Below are 16,263 nucleotides of genomic sequence, written 5' to 3' on the forward strand. Positions count from 1 at the left end.
TATTTAAAGCAATTTAATTATTTCTTCATATAGCGGTATATCAGATACTATGTAAATAATGAACTACTTATGTTCAATGAAATCTATTATCTAGTTTAGGCAAATACTTATATTTTGGTAAAAGGAAGGGAGGTGTTAGGAGGTGGTTACATTTACTTCATTGAGTTTACAATCACATCAATTCAGCTGCTGCCATGTAACCTAGTTACCAAGGAACCTTTGTTGTTATGATTAAGCAAAGGTTCCACATTCTAGCAGCAGAGAGAGAGAGGATTGAGAGCAGGAGGACACAGCTGGGGGCCTTTCTCTTGGATGAACTAAAGAAATAAAGCCTCTCTATAAAGACAAGCATCAGCGTGAAGCGTGGTCATTTACATATTAACAGATACCTGAACAGGATGTTTGCCTGAAGGGGGGAGGCCGGTGGGCGCATGTGAATCCATGAAAGATGCCAACGCTGGAAAAATGAAGTTACAGGTAAGAAACTACTCCCTTCTCCAGCATTGGATCTTTCATGGATTCATATGCTGTGAATAGACTATGTAGCAGTAAGAGGACCTGGAGGTGCATAAAAGGCAAACAGGACCCATACCACAGGTATATATAAACAGCAATTCGAACACGAAAACATGAGCATAGCCAAAACCCAGGAAGCTGCAGGGCTTACCTTATTGGAACAGGCGTGGAGCACATCCCACCCCACGTGCACGTCCTCAGCATGTTGTTGATTCAAACAGTAGTGCCTGGTAAACGTGTGCGGGACTGCCCACGTTGCTGTTTGGCAAATGTCACTGAGCGGTATGCTCGCCCAAAAAGCCGCTGAAGACGCTGTGGACCTCGTAGAGTGAGCCCTGGGAGTAGACTGTAAAGGCTTGTTGGCTTTTTCGTGGCAGAATGATATCGTAGATGAGACTCAGCATGAAATGCCTTCTTTCAAAATCAACTTCCCCCTAGTGGTGGGGCCGAAAGCCACAAATCGTTGCATAGATGCTCTGAACGACTTAGCCTGATCCAGATAGAACTTTAAAGCTCTCTTGATATCCAATGAATCCAATGCTTTCTGCGCTGGAATGGCAGCCTTGGGAAAAAAGGTTAGTACGGCTATCTTAGTGTTGTTGTGGAATTTTAGGAATAAAGTGGGGATTTGTAGAGAGGAGAACCTTGTCCTTCATGAAACGTAGGTATGGAGGGTCAATGACCAGAGCCTGCAGCTCTGAAACCCGACTGGCAGATGTAATGGGCACCAGAAAAAGAACCTTCAACGTGAGAAATGTTACGGCCGCCGTTCACAGACTCAAACGGTGGTTTCATGAGGGCTGTGAGTACCAAGTTGAGACCCCAGACCGGAGAAAACTTCTTCGGGGGAAAAGTCCTGAAAAGGCCCATGAGGAAATGTTTAATCAATCTGTCACTGAACAGAGGTGTAGAGTTGCACTGCCCTGTGACTTTTGAGATGGCCAACAAGTGGACCTTGATAGATGACAATGCCAGACCCTCCTTCACCAACAGCAGAAGGTAAGGAAGAAGTTGCGGAGGCGAAACCTGCAATGGTTGCAAGTCCAGCTGTTGTGAACACCAGATACATAACCTTTTACACTTATGGGCGTAAGACATGCTGTAGATAGCGCCCTTGCTGCAGCCAAGATACAGCGACAATCTTGAGGAATCCTTAGGTTTCTGAACTCGGAGTGGTCAGGAGCCAATCTGCAAGGTTGAGGAAGCCCGGGTTGTGATGCCACACCGTCCTTGTCCTGTGAAAGAAGATCCGGCTTGGAAGTTGGTCATCCACCGCTAGAGGAAGAAGGTCCGAGAACCAGGTCTGTCTGGGCCAGAACGGGGCCACCAGAATCACCCTGCATGAAACCATGCGAATCATCTGAATCGTTTTCCTGATCAGGGGAAACTGAGGAAACGCTTAAGCGAACAGGCCAGTCCACAGAAATGAGAATGCGTCCCCCCTGGAGTCCGGATGAGACATTCTGCTGGTGAAGAAACAGCACTGCTTGATGTCTGCATTGGCGAATAAGTCTAGAGGGGGGAGTCCCCCATTTCCTGGAAAACCTCGCCACCTGGTCACCCTTCAGTCGCCATTTGTGCATCTGAGCCGAGTCCCTGTGTTAAATATCGGGATCGTTGTAACAGTGAACTTGTAACAATTCACTCAGGTTCTCTTCACCACAACATAACAATATGGAAAATTCCTACCTGGTCTTCAATCAACAAATGAGGCTAGGAAGAATTCTCCTGTTACACCCTCCAGTAGCCTCCAACTCGGCTAATGGAGGATGCCTCGGGGAAACCCCTTTACGAAGGGGAAAAACCCTGTGCGGCTTGAGAGCGCTGGATTAATGGACGTGACAAGGCCTCAACAGCAGATTTGGTGTGGAAAACAATCAGCAAGCAAATTTCCTCATGAAGGTTTCCTGCCGCTCACGGGTCGTGATGACGTTTCCCGGAAGCGGGTTTGTGGAGCAGTTCGGGACCGGAGGTGACTTTAGGAAAGGAAGAAAAACAAGGTCAGTGGTGCAATCGAAAAGACGGATTGTAGAAAAATGTAAAGGGGTTTGATTCCACCTACCCAGTCTGAGAGAAGGAAAGGGGATGTGAGAGTGAGATTCCAGTGATGAATGATGGGAGATGTAGTTCGGGATTTTCTAATGAATAGATACGAGAGTGAAACAATAAGAGGTACGTTTGGAAATGTGTTTTCCTTGTGCTGAAATGTAAATCTACTTAGGAGGCAATGAAACCTACGGAATGTAAGCAGGTCTGATGGCGAATTCCAATACGAACAGATCTTGACTCTATAGAGTGAAGGTGATTGGCAGCAGCCAGTCTACGGGAGAGAAAGGAGTAAAGAGAAACAGTATTCAGTGGAGTAAGAAGATGGAAGCTTAGAACCAATTTGGATACTAAAATCCAGGAGTTTCCCTATGTGATGACTTACTGAGCGTGACCACCACCAACAGTAGCAACGCGCTGAGTCTCCCCTTCCGGTGGTTTAAGTATTGTGATCAAATCACAAGGCAGAGTTTCCTCAGTGGATGGGAAGGGATCTAGACCTTCCATTTGATTCCGTGGCGCCATCTTGGGGGAAACAGCGTGCATAGACGGCATGAAGCACCACCGGCGCAGGAAAGACCACCTTTGCGAACGGGCTGTAACACCCTTCTGATTACATCCGCCTGAATGTTTTGAATCCCTGGTAAGTATAAAGCCAAGATCTGAACCTTGTGTACTATGGCCCAGTGCCAGATGGCCTGAGCCTCATGGGACAGGGGCTGTGAATGTGTCCCCCTATGTTTTCGTAGATAGAACATGGCTGTGGTGTTGTCGGTGAGTATCCGTACCACCAAGTTCTGAATGAAGGCGAAGAAAAGATTTGAGTGCCCAGTGAAATGCCCTCAATTCCAGAATGTTGATATGCAAAGAAACCTCAGTGCAGGACCATAGGCCTTTGGCCTGGAACTGGCCTAAGTGAGCCCCCCCCCCATCCCACCTGGGAGGCATCTGTCACGATTGTGTACCAAAAATCTGGTTCCACCAGGGGCATGCCCTTTACAATGTTGCCAGAGTGAGTCCACCGCTGCAGGGCGTCTGCCAGAGAGCGGGAGATAAGTGTCCTGTCTGACCAGGAGCCGTGTGTCTGATCACCTTGACGTGAGAAACTCCTGCACAGGTCGCATGAAAAGACAACAATTCGGGATGAGTGGGATGCAGGATGCCATGGTGCTGAGAAGAGACATGTACACGTGGTCCGTGACTGACATTCCCGGTAAAAACGTGCCCACCACAGACCGCTTCTCCATCTTTTCCTTTGATGGCCTGACCTAATTGAGAACTGTTTGAAAATGAGCCCCCAGAAAAACCAAATCCCTGGAGGGAATCAGACAGGATTTGCTGAAGGTGACCGCAAAGCCCAGACGCTGTAAAAGGAGCACAACAGTGCTGAGAGATTTCAATATCCGCTGACAAGTTGCCCCCCTGACCAACCAGTTGTCCAGGTACAGATAAACATGGTGTCCATTTCTGCAGAGGTAAGCGCCACCGGAGCCAGGCACTCAGTGAAAGTCCAGGGAGCAGACTTTAGGCCAAAGGGAAGAACCCAAAACTGGTAATGCGTGTTGCTGACCATGAATCGTTTCAATGCCTGTGGTGCATGGGGATGTGAAAGTATACGTCCTCGAGATACAAGGACACGAGAAATTCCCCCGGCTGAACAGTTCGTATGACGTCTTGCAATGTTAGTATCTTGAATGTCGCTTTATATTTTTGTTGAGTGGGCTAAGGTCCAAAATGGGGCACCATTTTCCGTTTGGCTTTTTGATGACAAAGAACCGGGAGTAGGTTTCTTTTCCCTTTTCCGATACCGGGACTCTCTCTATAACACCCTTTTGCAGCATAAGACGCACTTCCTGACGCAGAACTTGTAGATGTGGTTGAGCTCTTTGCACTGGTGGAATAGGGAGTTGCGGACAACTGAACTCCGAGACACCCATCTGTCTGTCGTGATCAAACTCCACTCGTCAAGGTGGTGCACCACTCTCCGTCTTATTCGACTGCCCTTGTGGCAGTCATTGTTGAGGCTGGGACTGACAGCCTCTTTGAGAGGAGGAACCACCATTCTTTTGCTGTCCTTGATACTCCTTGCTCCGCTGTGCGGACTTGAAGGACCATCGGAAACCTAGGGAGAAATGGGTATATTTATCATATCCTTAGTCCCGAGAAAGTACAAGCCTTGCGTTCCCCGAGACGCCACGAAAGGAGCGAAAAGAACATCTACCATGCAGCGGTGTCAGGGACCTTGCAGTATCAGAGTCTTCCTTCATGACGTTCTTCAGTGTATCGTCAATCTTCTCTCCAAAATGATGTTCCCCTTTGCAAGGCATGTCCACCACCTTGTGCTGAACCTCCGGCCTGAAATCAGTGCAGCGAAGCCAGGCTAAACACTGGAGAACCACCCCATTATTAACCTGCTTAAACCCAGTCTATGCCAGGTCGAGCGCAATGTTAATACTATGATTCGCTGCTTCCTCCCCCTCACGAACCAAAAGCATTGCCCACTTCCGCTGCTGCTCTGGCAGGTGGTCCAACCTAGGAGCCAATCTGTGCCACATCTCACGTTCATACCACGCCATGATAGCCAACAAGTTGGTAGCTTTGACCGTAGTAACACCCACTGTGAAGACCTTTTTTCCAAACACGTCCAGCATGCGGTCTTCATTGTCGGGGGGGTGAGGGCCAGGGAGTTGCATTCCAGTGCCTCAAACTTCTTCTCCAGGCGGCCCTTCACCATAGGCTCTGTAAACAGATGGCACATTGTCGGCAGCCCGACCTGCCACATAGGATTGAGACGACTGCCTTTCTTCTCTTCCCCCATATGGTCAAACAAAAAGCAGTCTTTCTCCTCCTCCTCTGGGATGAGGCCAAAATTGTGACAGGCCTTAGACATCATGGCATGAAAGGCTCCAATATCATCCGGAGCAGATGGCTGGGACGGGCTACTCAGAGTATCCAGTTCCAGATCACTATCCCAGGTATCCGCCCATCTGGGTGAAGAGGAGACCGTCGAGAGTGTCCTGCCGGACGCTGTCTGGCTCAGATTCCACCAGTTCCCCTTCCTCCTGATCCCTTCGAGGAGGGCTGAAACCCCTGGGAGACGGCGGTAGAGGCCAAACCAGGGCAGAGCTTCTGGGATGAGGCCCTCTACTGTGAGGGGCTTCCGATACATCTTTCTGACACGGGATGGTAGTTAAGTCCTGCATCTTTTTACTGAGGATTCCCAGCCTGACTGGGAATATTCATGAGCATGTGAATCCATGCCAGACCCCATGCTGGAGAACTGAAATTATAGAGTATGGTTGGTTAAGTACAAGTACCCCTGAATAAACCACACTACTAATGTGACATGTACCATACAAACACGGCAAAGACTCCACTATGCGCTACAAATTGTAAATGGTATTCAAGAAATAAACTTTTCAGAGTTACTCCATTCTTAATAAAATGTATTCAATTTTTGTTTTTTCGATTTCTTTGAAAATCACGGGCTCATTTTCATTCACATTTCTTATTTCGATTTGTTTGAAAATTATAAATTCATTTTCATGTTCATTCACATTTTTTGCTGTGATTGGTTTGAAAATGTTAACTTCATTTTCATTAACTTTTTCAATTACATTTCTTATATTCAATAAAGAAAAATTGTGAACTTCATTTGCTTGTATTTCTTGAAATGTGTGCACTAGTTCCTTCTAGCACCCTCTAGAACCTTCTGTCACCCTCTACACGTGTTTCCCCATGCTTACATTAGGCATGGTTCTTCAGGAGGGGATTGTGATAAGGCGCTGTCTCTATTGTAAATCGCGCTGTTAGGCTGTGAGAAAAAAGGGGGGGGGAAAGAGAAATTGCCTTTATAATCGTAAGCCCTTGGATATCAATTAACAGTTACTAGATTGCATTTTCAATATCACTTACTTGTTTACTATATTCCAATGGGTATTATGTTATTTGTGCTAATTCGGTTAAGGATCGCCTGGTCTGGCTGTTACTTGGCGGTCTGTCATGCGGTCTCTATAAGAGAAGGACTGCTTTTAGTTGTAACAACAATAATTGCTCCCATTTTTGTTTAAATTGAACCTAAAGTGTAATTGCATTCAGGGGCTTACCTGCGGTTTGTGTTGTTTCCGATTCGTTCGATTGCGCCTCTATTTTGCAGAGATGCATCGGATTCGAGTGCCCGATGCATCTCTCAAAATGGCCGCCATAAGTAGTGCGTCCGGAGCGTCGCGACGCAACGTGATGGCGTCACTGCGCTCCTGACGCAATACGATCGCCATTTTGGATCGGGAATGGTTTATTTCTGTGTTAGTTCGGGGAATTGTTACTTGCCTATAGATTGTTATAAACTGTGTTTAGAAATGATGAGGGGCTTGGATCAGTCTTGATTGTATTGTGATGTAAGTATTGGAGACATTCAGATTATATACAAGATAGTAGGTCATTTGTTAATCTGACGATGAGTGATGCCACTTAATGCTGTTAGTTGCACATAACATGTTGTCACAATGTTTATTCTTGCCTTTTTGAGCCTCACTAAACAATTACTTGTTATACTTGATAATGAGTAGTTTGCAAAATTCTTGATGAACGGAGGGGCAACACATGTTGCTGTCAGTAATACAGTTCCATAATTCTCACGATACTAGATCATTTCTTATGTGCATCATTACATTGTTTCATATCGGATTTCGAAAGTACATGCCAATTATTTGGTTTCTTCTAATCTACAAGAAATGGCCCATTTCTGTATCAGTGTTCAGGCCATGATTGCAACAGTCAAGGATACATATCCATTTAGCTTCCCGTTGACAGAGTTTTTTCTCCCTATTTACTCCTCTTTGGCCTGTTCGATTCCAAAAAATCTTATCCCATCAGTGTCCTTTGTGGGGTGTTCAAGTGCAAAATGTTTTCCAAGAGGGTATCTTACATCTCTGTTTTTGATGGTTCGCAGATGTTCTGAAATTTGGATTTTCAAAGGCCTCACTATGCTGCCTATGTAGATCTTGGCACATATGCAAGTAACAACATAGATTGCATAGTGTGTGTTGCAGTTCATGAGGTCCATAATTGTGTACGTTTTGCCGCTGGGCAGGCTTATTCCTTTTTTGCTGCTTTCTGCAATTTTGCAATAATTGCATTGTCCACATTTGAAAAAACCTTTTAGTTTGTCTTGCGACCAGATTTGGCTTTTGCCTTTTGATTAAACCTTTTTTGTGAAATGTGATGGGCATAGGATTTGTTTAAAGTTTTTGGCTTTTCGATAAGTGATGAGAGGGTGGTCTACAACAAAGTTCTTGAGATCACTGTCCAATGTTAGTATATTCCAATGTTTTTGTTCAATTTTCCTTAGGATCTTGTTGTCCGCACTGTAGGTAGTCACAAATCTTATTTTGTTTTCTTGTTTGTCTGTTTGATCTTTTGTCTTTTTGTTCTGCAAGAGATGTATGCAGTTGCATTGTTTAGCTTTGGCTTGTGCTTCTTTCAATTGTTTGTTGTTGTATCCTCTTAAGAAATTTTGCAGTTGCTGTCTCCATGTGTTTGTTCATTTCTGTATCTTGAGTACAATTGCGTGTTATCCTGATGAATTCCCCATATGGTATATTCTTGATTGTGTGCGGTGGATGATTGCTGCAGGAGAGAGAAGGCCATTCTCATACCAGTCAGTGGTCATTTGATTCCATTCTGCCATGATGGTTGGTAAGGGGTTGTCTTTATGTTTTGTATAGCAGGTTCTGTCCTCTAAGTGTTTGGCTCCCATTTTGATGTAATCTTGAGTATTCAGAAGTACTATTTTGCCTCCTTTATCATTGTGATATTGTCATTTGTGCTTAGCTCCAAAATTGCAGTTCTTTTTTTCTTTGTGAGATTGTCAAATTTCTTTCTGTCCTGTTGATTGTGTATATACACTTTTCTGAGGTCTTTTTCCACTGCTAATGTAAATAGGTCTACTGCGTTTTCCATAGTTGTGTGTGGAGTAAATAAGTTTTGATGACACTCTTTGTCCTGTGTCTATATCTAAATCTGTAATAAGCATCTCCATAGTATGGCTTTCTTCCATATCTCCAATGTTGAGTAAGCTTACTGTGTGTTCTGTATCTCGTATCGTGAGTTCCGATATTGGAGGTTTCAGTGTTCCTACTTTTTTTCCTTATCTGACAGGTTGCAAAGTATTTTTTTAATTTGAGCAGTCTACTGAATTTGTAGAGGTCCACATTAGTTTGAAAAAAATCTAATCTGTTGGTTGGGCTGAATAATGTAACTAATGTGACATGAACAACTTGGGCAAAGGACATTAATAAGGGGACTAAACTTTCTCTGCTCATTGCTACTATGGCTCCAGCACTAGAATAATGCTCTACTAATTAAGTCTCAGTAAACGTCATTGGCCTAAAATATAGACATTGAAAATTTACAACGTAGACACACCAAAAGTTAATTTCTTAATACAATAATGGACTAATAAAGGAATGGTCCTCTTGGCCCATAATATAAATGGGTATATACATAATACATGGTAAATGTGCAATGCGTATCATTATTAAGATTAATAATACTGCAGGACATCTTTGAAATGGACTACTCCATCCCCATGAACACAGACTACGGTAGATCAGATTTGGGCAAAAACATGCACAACTGCTAGACACTTAGCGCATAACTATGGAAAGATTAATTATTTAAGAAACTGGGGCTCATTGGTCCCTTTTTATTTTTACCTGAACTACATGGACAGTGTGATTTCCCCCCGCAGTCACAGTAAAATAAAAAACGGAACCGGAAGCAAACATGGACCTCATAATGCAACAGCAAATGACATCACCACGTTGGCAGCCATTAACAGCTCACTTTCAGGATGGGGGCAACCTAGCTACACACAACACCACGCTGAAACCACCAAGCCCGCTAAAGGAGAATCCCATCTATAAAGTAAGGCTGGCTTAACCATAAAAGAGGACTATTGAAGGATGTAAAATGGGCATATATGCAATACTTACACTTAAAATAACAAGTCTGTTCTCTTCCATAAAGACTTAACAAAGATATTCTGAAACATCATACTTAATGAGCAGAACTTAATAAGCAGCTGCTTACCAATTCAAGGTAATATAGGAAATGGGCAAACAGATCATAACTATAGTACAGCACTATTAAATTAGGGAAACTGGGCTAACATGGAAATGGAACTTGTTTGTTCACAGACAAAAAAATAATTCCCGGGAACCAATAACCAATGGGCGATTTTGATGGACAATTGCATAAAGTAAATGAGTGCAAACAAAAACCCTTTTTGCCATTTCCAGGTAAACTATTGAACAGTTTACTAACAATTCATATTTCCATAGGCCCTACAATTAGATGCGCCAATACAATGGGATCACCATAGAACCACTGCTAACCAGCCTCATGTAATTGTGACACACCTAGGGTTAAATTCCAAGAATAGAAACTTTACTGAACCTTATAGCTAAGAAGGGGTAAACTGAAAACTACTGACCTGACAATCAATATATGCAACCTATCTATTGTGGGGTGCATTTAAGGCCCTCAAACAGAAATCCCTGTCACCTGAAAAACTGCATTAAACATTTCCACCAAAAACAGCTGTGCTTTGCTTTCCCTGGCACATGTGTGGCAAGCATTTGAACACTGCAAACCAATGAATGGCTCTACGTTTGCTTTATTCCATCTGAATGCCAAAAAGTTAAGCACTACATCAAAAAAACAGCCTTGTCTTACTGTTAATTCACATGAGGGGCAAGGATTTCAACATTGCAATCTGACACAGCTTTTGTTTTCCCTTTCCTGTGAACAGCAGCACGCTAAACACTGCAAAATGAAAAACGGCTTGGCTTTTTCTTTATCTAGTGTCAAATCAAAGAACCTGTGCAGGGGGCCTACGCCTCCGTTTCAATGGACCAGCAGCAAATGCACACTTCCTCAAAAGGACAAATTAAAAGAATCCCATGACATACAGAACAGCATTTCAAACATTAGATGAAAAATACGGCTTGCACATGTGTGAAAGAAAATAAGAAAAATGGCATTTTGAAAGCCACCATGAAAGGATAGATTTGCTTGCACAGAAATGTCAGTGAATGTGGTGGGTCTGGTGTTGACTGAAGCCATGTACATTGTTTCCATGCAGTAATATCCCCGCAAAAAAATTGCGATACAAAAATAATCGCCATATTATTGCCACAATATTGAGCCATGGACCCTGCGGGAGACACCCCCCGCATAATTTCCAAATGTGCAGGGGACACCCCCACAACCCCCACCTCCCACAAATGATCCCAACCAAAAATATCACTTATGGTGGGACAGACAACCAGATGTAAGGCGATATTTTTGGTGGAGGATAACATGTAGGGATACCTGTACATAATGCTTTCCCTCACAAGACTTCATCACCTTGGAAGAGGCTCAGAGGACCAGAAAAAACGTTTTTTGGCTCAGGTAGGAAACTTCACAATTGAAAGCCTTGCCTCCCATTGGAAGTTGCACCAATAGGTGAACCATTCCAAAATGACATGTGATGTGGCTGAGGGTGTTCTAATTCTCTGCTCTGCCAGACTGGAAGGCAGTACTAGCAGGGAGGACAAAGAAAGCAAGTGTGGCTAGAGCTTGACCAAGAAGTGAAAGTTCCTCCAGCACCCACTAACAAGGACAAACTGACAAACTGCAAAGGGTGTAATAGGTCTTTTGTTGCAAGCTGAGCCAGGCGTAGACATTTGACTGTGGGGGATGAATCTCCACCCTCCCATATGTGACAGATCCTCCAAATTGACATCAAAGGATTGATTCATTTTAGGCATTTTTCCCAGCACTCCGACTAAGAAGTACATTATTTCTTAAGAGACTAAGGGTATGTTCCTAGGACTTTGTGTACTTGTGTACTGAAATGGCCAGTAAAGACTCATTTCTGGCAGATTTAAACATGAGACAAATATGAACATTGGTGGAAAGGATTATGAACATGCTTAATCATTTGCAGTTATAACTTATGCATTTCATGAAAAGGACAAGAATGTGCCAAAGGCCCATGCTACCTCACACAGAGTTATTGATCGGCGGGTCTAATTCCCTATGATCCACTGAAACCGCATATCTATTTCTTACGGCGGTGGCTAGTATAAGTTTGAAGTTATGATACATAACTCAGTTTTGCTAAAAAAGTGGACCTGGGAACAAAACTGTAATAAATGACAAACAGATGCTGTGCTATCCCATTGAACCAATATGGCAAGAGGGTGGAGGGAGGAATGGTGAACTGTCCTATCTCAGGGTAGGAGTAATCCTAGAGTACTTCCCCGGGATTGTAAAATGAATGTCATTTGGGCTGTATGGACGGGGGGCTGTACTAGACAGGGGAAGAGACACACAAGAATTTGGGGAGACAGGAGAAAGAGGACAGAGGGAAAGCTGAACCTTACCATCTTGGAGAGAGCAGAGACCAGACCCCTTGCCTAGCTGTTCACAGGGTCCTGAGATCCAGCTGGCTGTCCAGAATCCCAAACCAAGGCTTACTTCATAAGTAGCAAATAACCCAAGCCCTAAATGGCATAAGCCCTTCCATTTATAGCATTGCACCCTATTGAAAGTCCCATTGAAACTTAAAAATTGTTGCCAGTAGAATTCATTCACTTTCCCATAGTGGAATCTGTATTAGAATGTGAATGTTAGCGTATTCTCTGTGATAGATCTCTGTGTCTGTGTAAATCCTTTGCATATTTTGAAGTAAATCAACTAATTCCACATTGAAATTCACAGTAGAAGTTCGTTAAAATTCAAAATTAACCCCCTTGGGCCTAGTGTTTTTCTTTAATAACTATAGTCATTAATGTATAGCCTCAACATAATTATTCTCCGTGTAACTGAAAATCGAATGTACCCATGTATTGAGAGCATTACCCCCACAAACTCCTAATTTGCTGTGTCCTATTGAAAACCCCAAACCATAGTCCCATTGAGAGCAACCCTTTTTGTCTAGAATCCTGTTATGTGTCTCTGTCCTTGAAAACAGATTTCCGATTTTGAAAACTAAGCCCCTTTCCTTAGCTACCTGTAATTGTAAATCCTGTGTAACACGAATTTCCATTTGCCATTTGTATTTTTCTTTTGTATTTGCTTTCTCCCAAAAATCGATTTTCCTACCTTATTGCCACGTTGCCCTAGTGTGCTGATTAGTAGTCTCTAAGCTTCCCTATCGCCTCAGGTGTAGCAACACGAATTTCCTTTTATTCTGTCCCACCGCAGTTGTGAGTAACCGTGCAAGTAATAATCCAAATCTGATTCTGCCGTTTTGCGGCAAAAACGGGTTTTCACTCTTTTCTGGCTTCCCATCTTCAGGTGGTGGGCTTTATTCCAAATCCAATTTTCTCTTTCTATCCTTACCCCCAAACATCAGCTACTTCCTTTGAATGGAAGGCGGTGGCAAGGTGTGAGTGTTGCAGAGGGGAGTGCCAAACCTTAGTGCTATCACTTGATTCAAAACAGTTGCTCCTGTTTTGCCATTAAAGTGTTAGGATTTGTGAAGCAATTGTGCTGTAGGAATTATTGCATTTGTGTTGCCACAACATTGGTGGCTGTTGTAAAATTGTTTTTCTTTTTCATTGAACCATAAATTAATAAATACCTTATTGATACCCACCGGCCTGGTTCCTAGTCCATTGTGACACGGGGTGATTGTGAAGATTGGGTGCCAGACGGGTTGGAGGCCTACTCAAAATGAATCTGTGGTTTATTAAAGATAAAAAGCACTTTATTGTACGCCACATTCATTGTCGGGGAAGGAGTCCCTAGCTGTAATGCATTTGCTTCTATGAAATGTGCATGCATGAACACTAAAATAGCACTAAATCTGCTTAAACTGTATACTGCGTGTAAACTATGTGAATAATTGTACTTCGGGCATAGCACACGCAATATTGTATACCTAATCACAACTGTGGCTTGATAAAGCCCAGGTAAGAGCAAAACTACTGCACATGCCACCAAATGGCTTAAATTGACACTTTAACATAGAACACATTACTATGAGTACGCAACAAATACAATCTAAATAGTAAATGATAACTCTAGAATTTGTTTGAGAACACAGCCTCTGTTCAAGACGTGTAAACTGAGATACTGTACATTCACCTGAAACAGGTTTCTTGACAAATGTCATGTTGTAGCCTCCCTTTCCATTGAAATGCATGTCGGCCTTCCTGTATAATAAATAAAAAAAAAGCTGAGCCTGGAGGGAGGAAGACAGGCTTGCTGCACACTCACGTTCCGTCATTGGGCTGCAGTTGCCCTATGCATGCTGGGTTTTCTGACTGCTATTAAAAGATGTTCACCAATCCACTGGAAGAGTGGTTTTTCCACAAGTCTCTCCTACTCAAACTGCAACCAACGTAATCTTTAGCTTACTTCACAAGGTGGGTGGGGAACCCCAGATGGCTCTGTTCCTCAAGCAAATTTATTTGCTCACTTAAACAAGCAAATAGCCTGTTGCTTGCTGAACAGTTGAAGAAACCCCAGCTTGCTCTTTCACCTAGAAGCACCACCATTTATTTTACATTTTTATAGCGCACAGGCAGCCTGTGGGCATCGCAATGCTGCTCCTTGTGATGAACTTGGTTACAAGGGAATGGTTACATGGTATTGGTGAAAAACAGTGAGGTTACATATAATACATTATCTTTAACAGGGTATGCATAGCAGATACATATAATACAATATTCATCATGGCCAGCCAGCTCCTGGATTTCAGCACAAAATAATAGCAAGTTAGCACCCACAAGGGTGGTCATGGGAGTTGGGGGGCTGCCAGGGGTAGCCGCTGGCCCAGATCTACAGGACCTGCATCACAGGAACATTGTAGATAAGACAAATGGTGAGAATATACATAAAGTTGCCCTCTGCTTTTGAAGTAAACCATCTGTTGCTTCCTCAAGCAAAAGAATATATATATATATTCGCATAGCTCAGGGGAAACGCACTTGCTTTGGGAACGAGGATGCAGTGCAACATAGGTTCAGTTCCTGTTCCAGTGCTAAGAAGCTGTAGGAGGCTGGCATTAAGCAAAGGACCAAAGAGAACAAAGCTGGACTTTTCTAGGTGTGATGCCATGGAGAGGGTGCGGTTTACATTTTAAAATTAAAAATCCTCCAATTACATTACTGTAACCTGCAACACAACCTTCCCCCCTCCAACTCCCATCTAAAAAAATAAATGTGGGTTACTTACCAAATAAGCAAAATAAAAGTGATAGCTGGAAGGCTCCACATCATTCATAACCACTAGCACAGTTTTTGAGGTGTGTGCTTGAGGCTCAATGTTATATAGGTTTGTCCTGGATACTTAAAATGTTGTACTAGTGGTTAGGAAAGATTTCCACTTATGGGTAATTTTCCCTCCAGTTGTGTACCCAACTTTTTGCTGTTGTCGGACCATCCTACCCTGACTTTTGCCAGTTGAGCCCAGCCTTCTGCTGTACTCCGCTGGGCTTTGCTCATTTAACGGGGAAACTGACATGCCCTTAAGACCGTCAGTCCTGGGAGGCTTGTTTCTATTCTTTAGTAAGATTTTATCAGTGCACAAAGTACCTTACAGTACAGTGTGCTGGGGTCCCTTTTTCATTTTTAAAGCCGTAGACACCCTCAAAGGATTTTTGGTGAATGTACAAGTGTGCCCTGGACAGAGCTGGTGGCAGCTGTTACTTTACATGTATTTTCAACTCTTTTCAATGGTCCAAACCGCGTTTACTGCGTTTGGCCTAGGACAGTGGCCAGTACCTAAAATGGTCATGCCACGAGGTCCTTTGTTCTGTCCTTCGGCCATCTTGTCCCTTTGCCTTCCCCAGGTCGAGCAAAACCAGGAAATTCCTTATTTGGTCATGCAGACCCCGGCGCAAACTGAAGCTTTCGCAGGCTTCTGCATGCCTTGTGTGTGTCTAGTTCCAATACACATCCAGGATGCCAGGATGTCTAGTGTGCTTGGATGACTGGGACCACAGTGGTCAGGGATTGGTCCATGTCTGGGATGATTGTATGCGAGCAGATCTCATTGTTTTCTCTTCGTTTTGTGCGGCGATGTAGATTTTGGATAAGAGAAGGCATCTTAAACCCATACCAGGTCGATCTTCTGGGTTCACACCAAACTTAGTAAAGGAGCCAAGTACCCTGAAACGAAGCAGCTCCGTGGAACCACTGACCCGTTGAAGGATTGGCACCCTGAGCCCGCTGTTGCCCCCGTCAGACCCCGGGTTTTTGATCAAACCTAGAAAGGCCTGCAAGGGCACTTCGACCCATTGGAATAGTGGGAGGAACCATTCCTGGTGCCTCCTGCTTATCCTGTAAATGAGCCTGCTCGGAATTCTTAAGGAGACCGGCCAGTGAACTGACCCACTCATACAGGACCTTTTTTCCCTGGAACAGCCGCCATCTCTAGTTTTGACGACTTTGGAGACTGTAAGCTCAGGTTATAAGGCACTCCCCCACCAAGTTTCATACACCTAGCATTCCTAGATCTGGAGAGTACGCATGAACCCGGGCATACGCAGTCACAGTTGCCCAGCTGTGGTGATGCACTTTGTGGGTGCCTTGCTGTTGTGTGTTCCTGTGCCCTCAGACTCACTGCAGTGGATGGAACTGGCCTGATCCCTTCACCAGGAGCGGAGAAATCGCCACTGTCCCGCCCTGGAATCATTCCCAG

The sequence above is a fragment of the Ambystoma mexicanum genome, chromosome 1p, assembly GCF_040938575.1.
Source record: "Ambystoma mexicanum isolate Mex_15411 chromosome 1p, UKY_AmexF1_1, whole genome shotgun sequence".
In the NCBI taxonomy this organism is placed as follows: Eukaryota; Metazoa; Chordata; class Amphibia; order Caudata; family Ambystomatidae; genus Ambystoma; species Ambystoma mexicanum.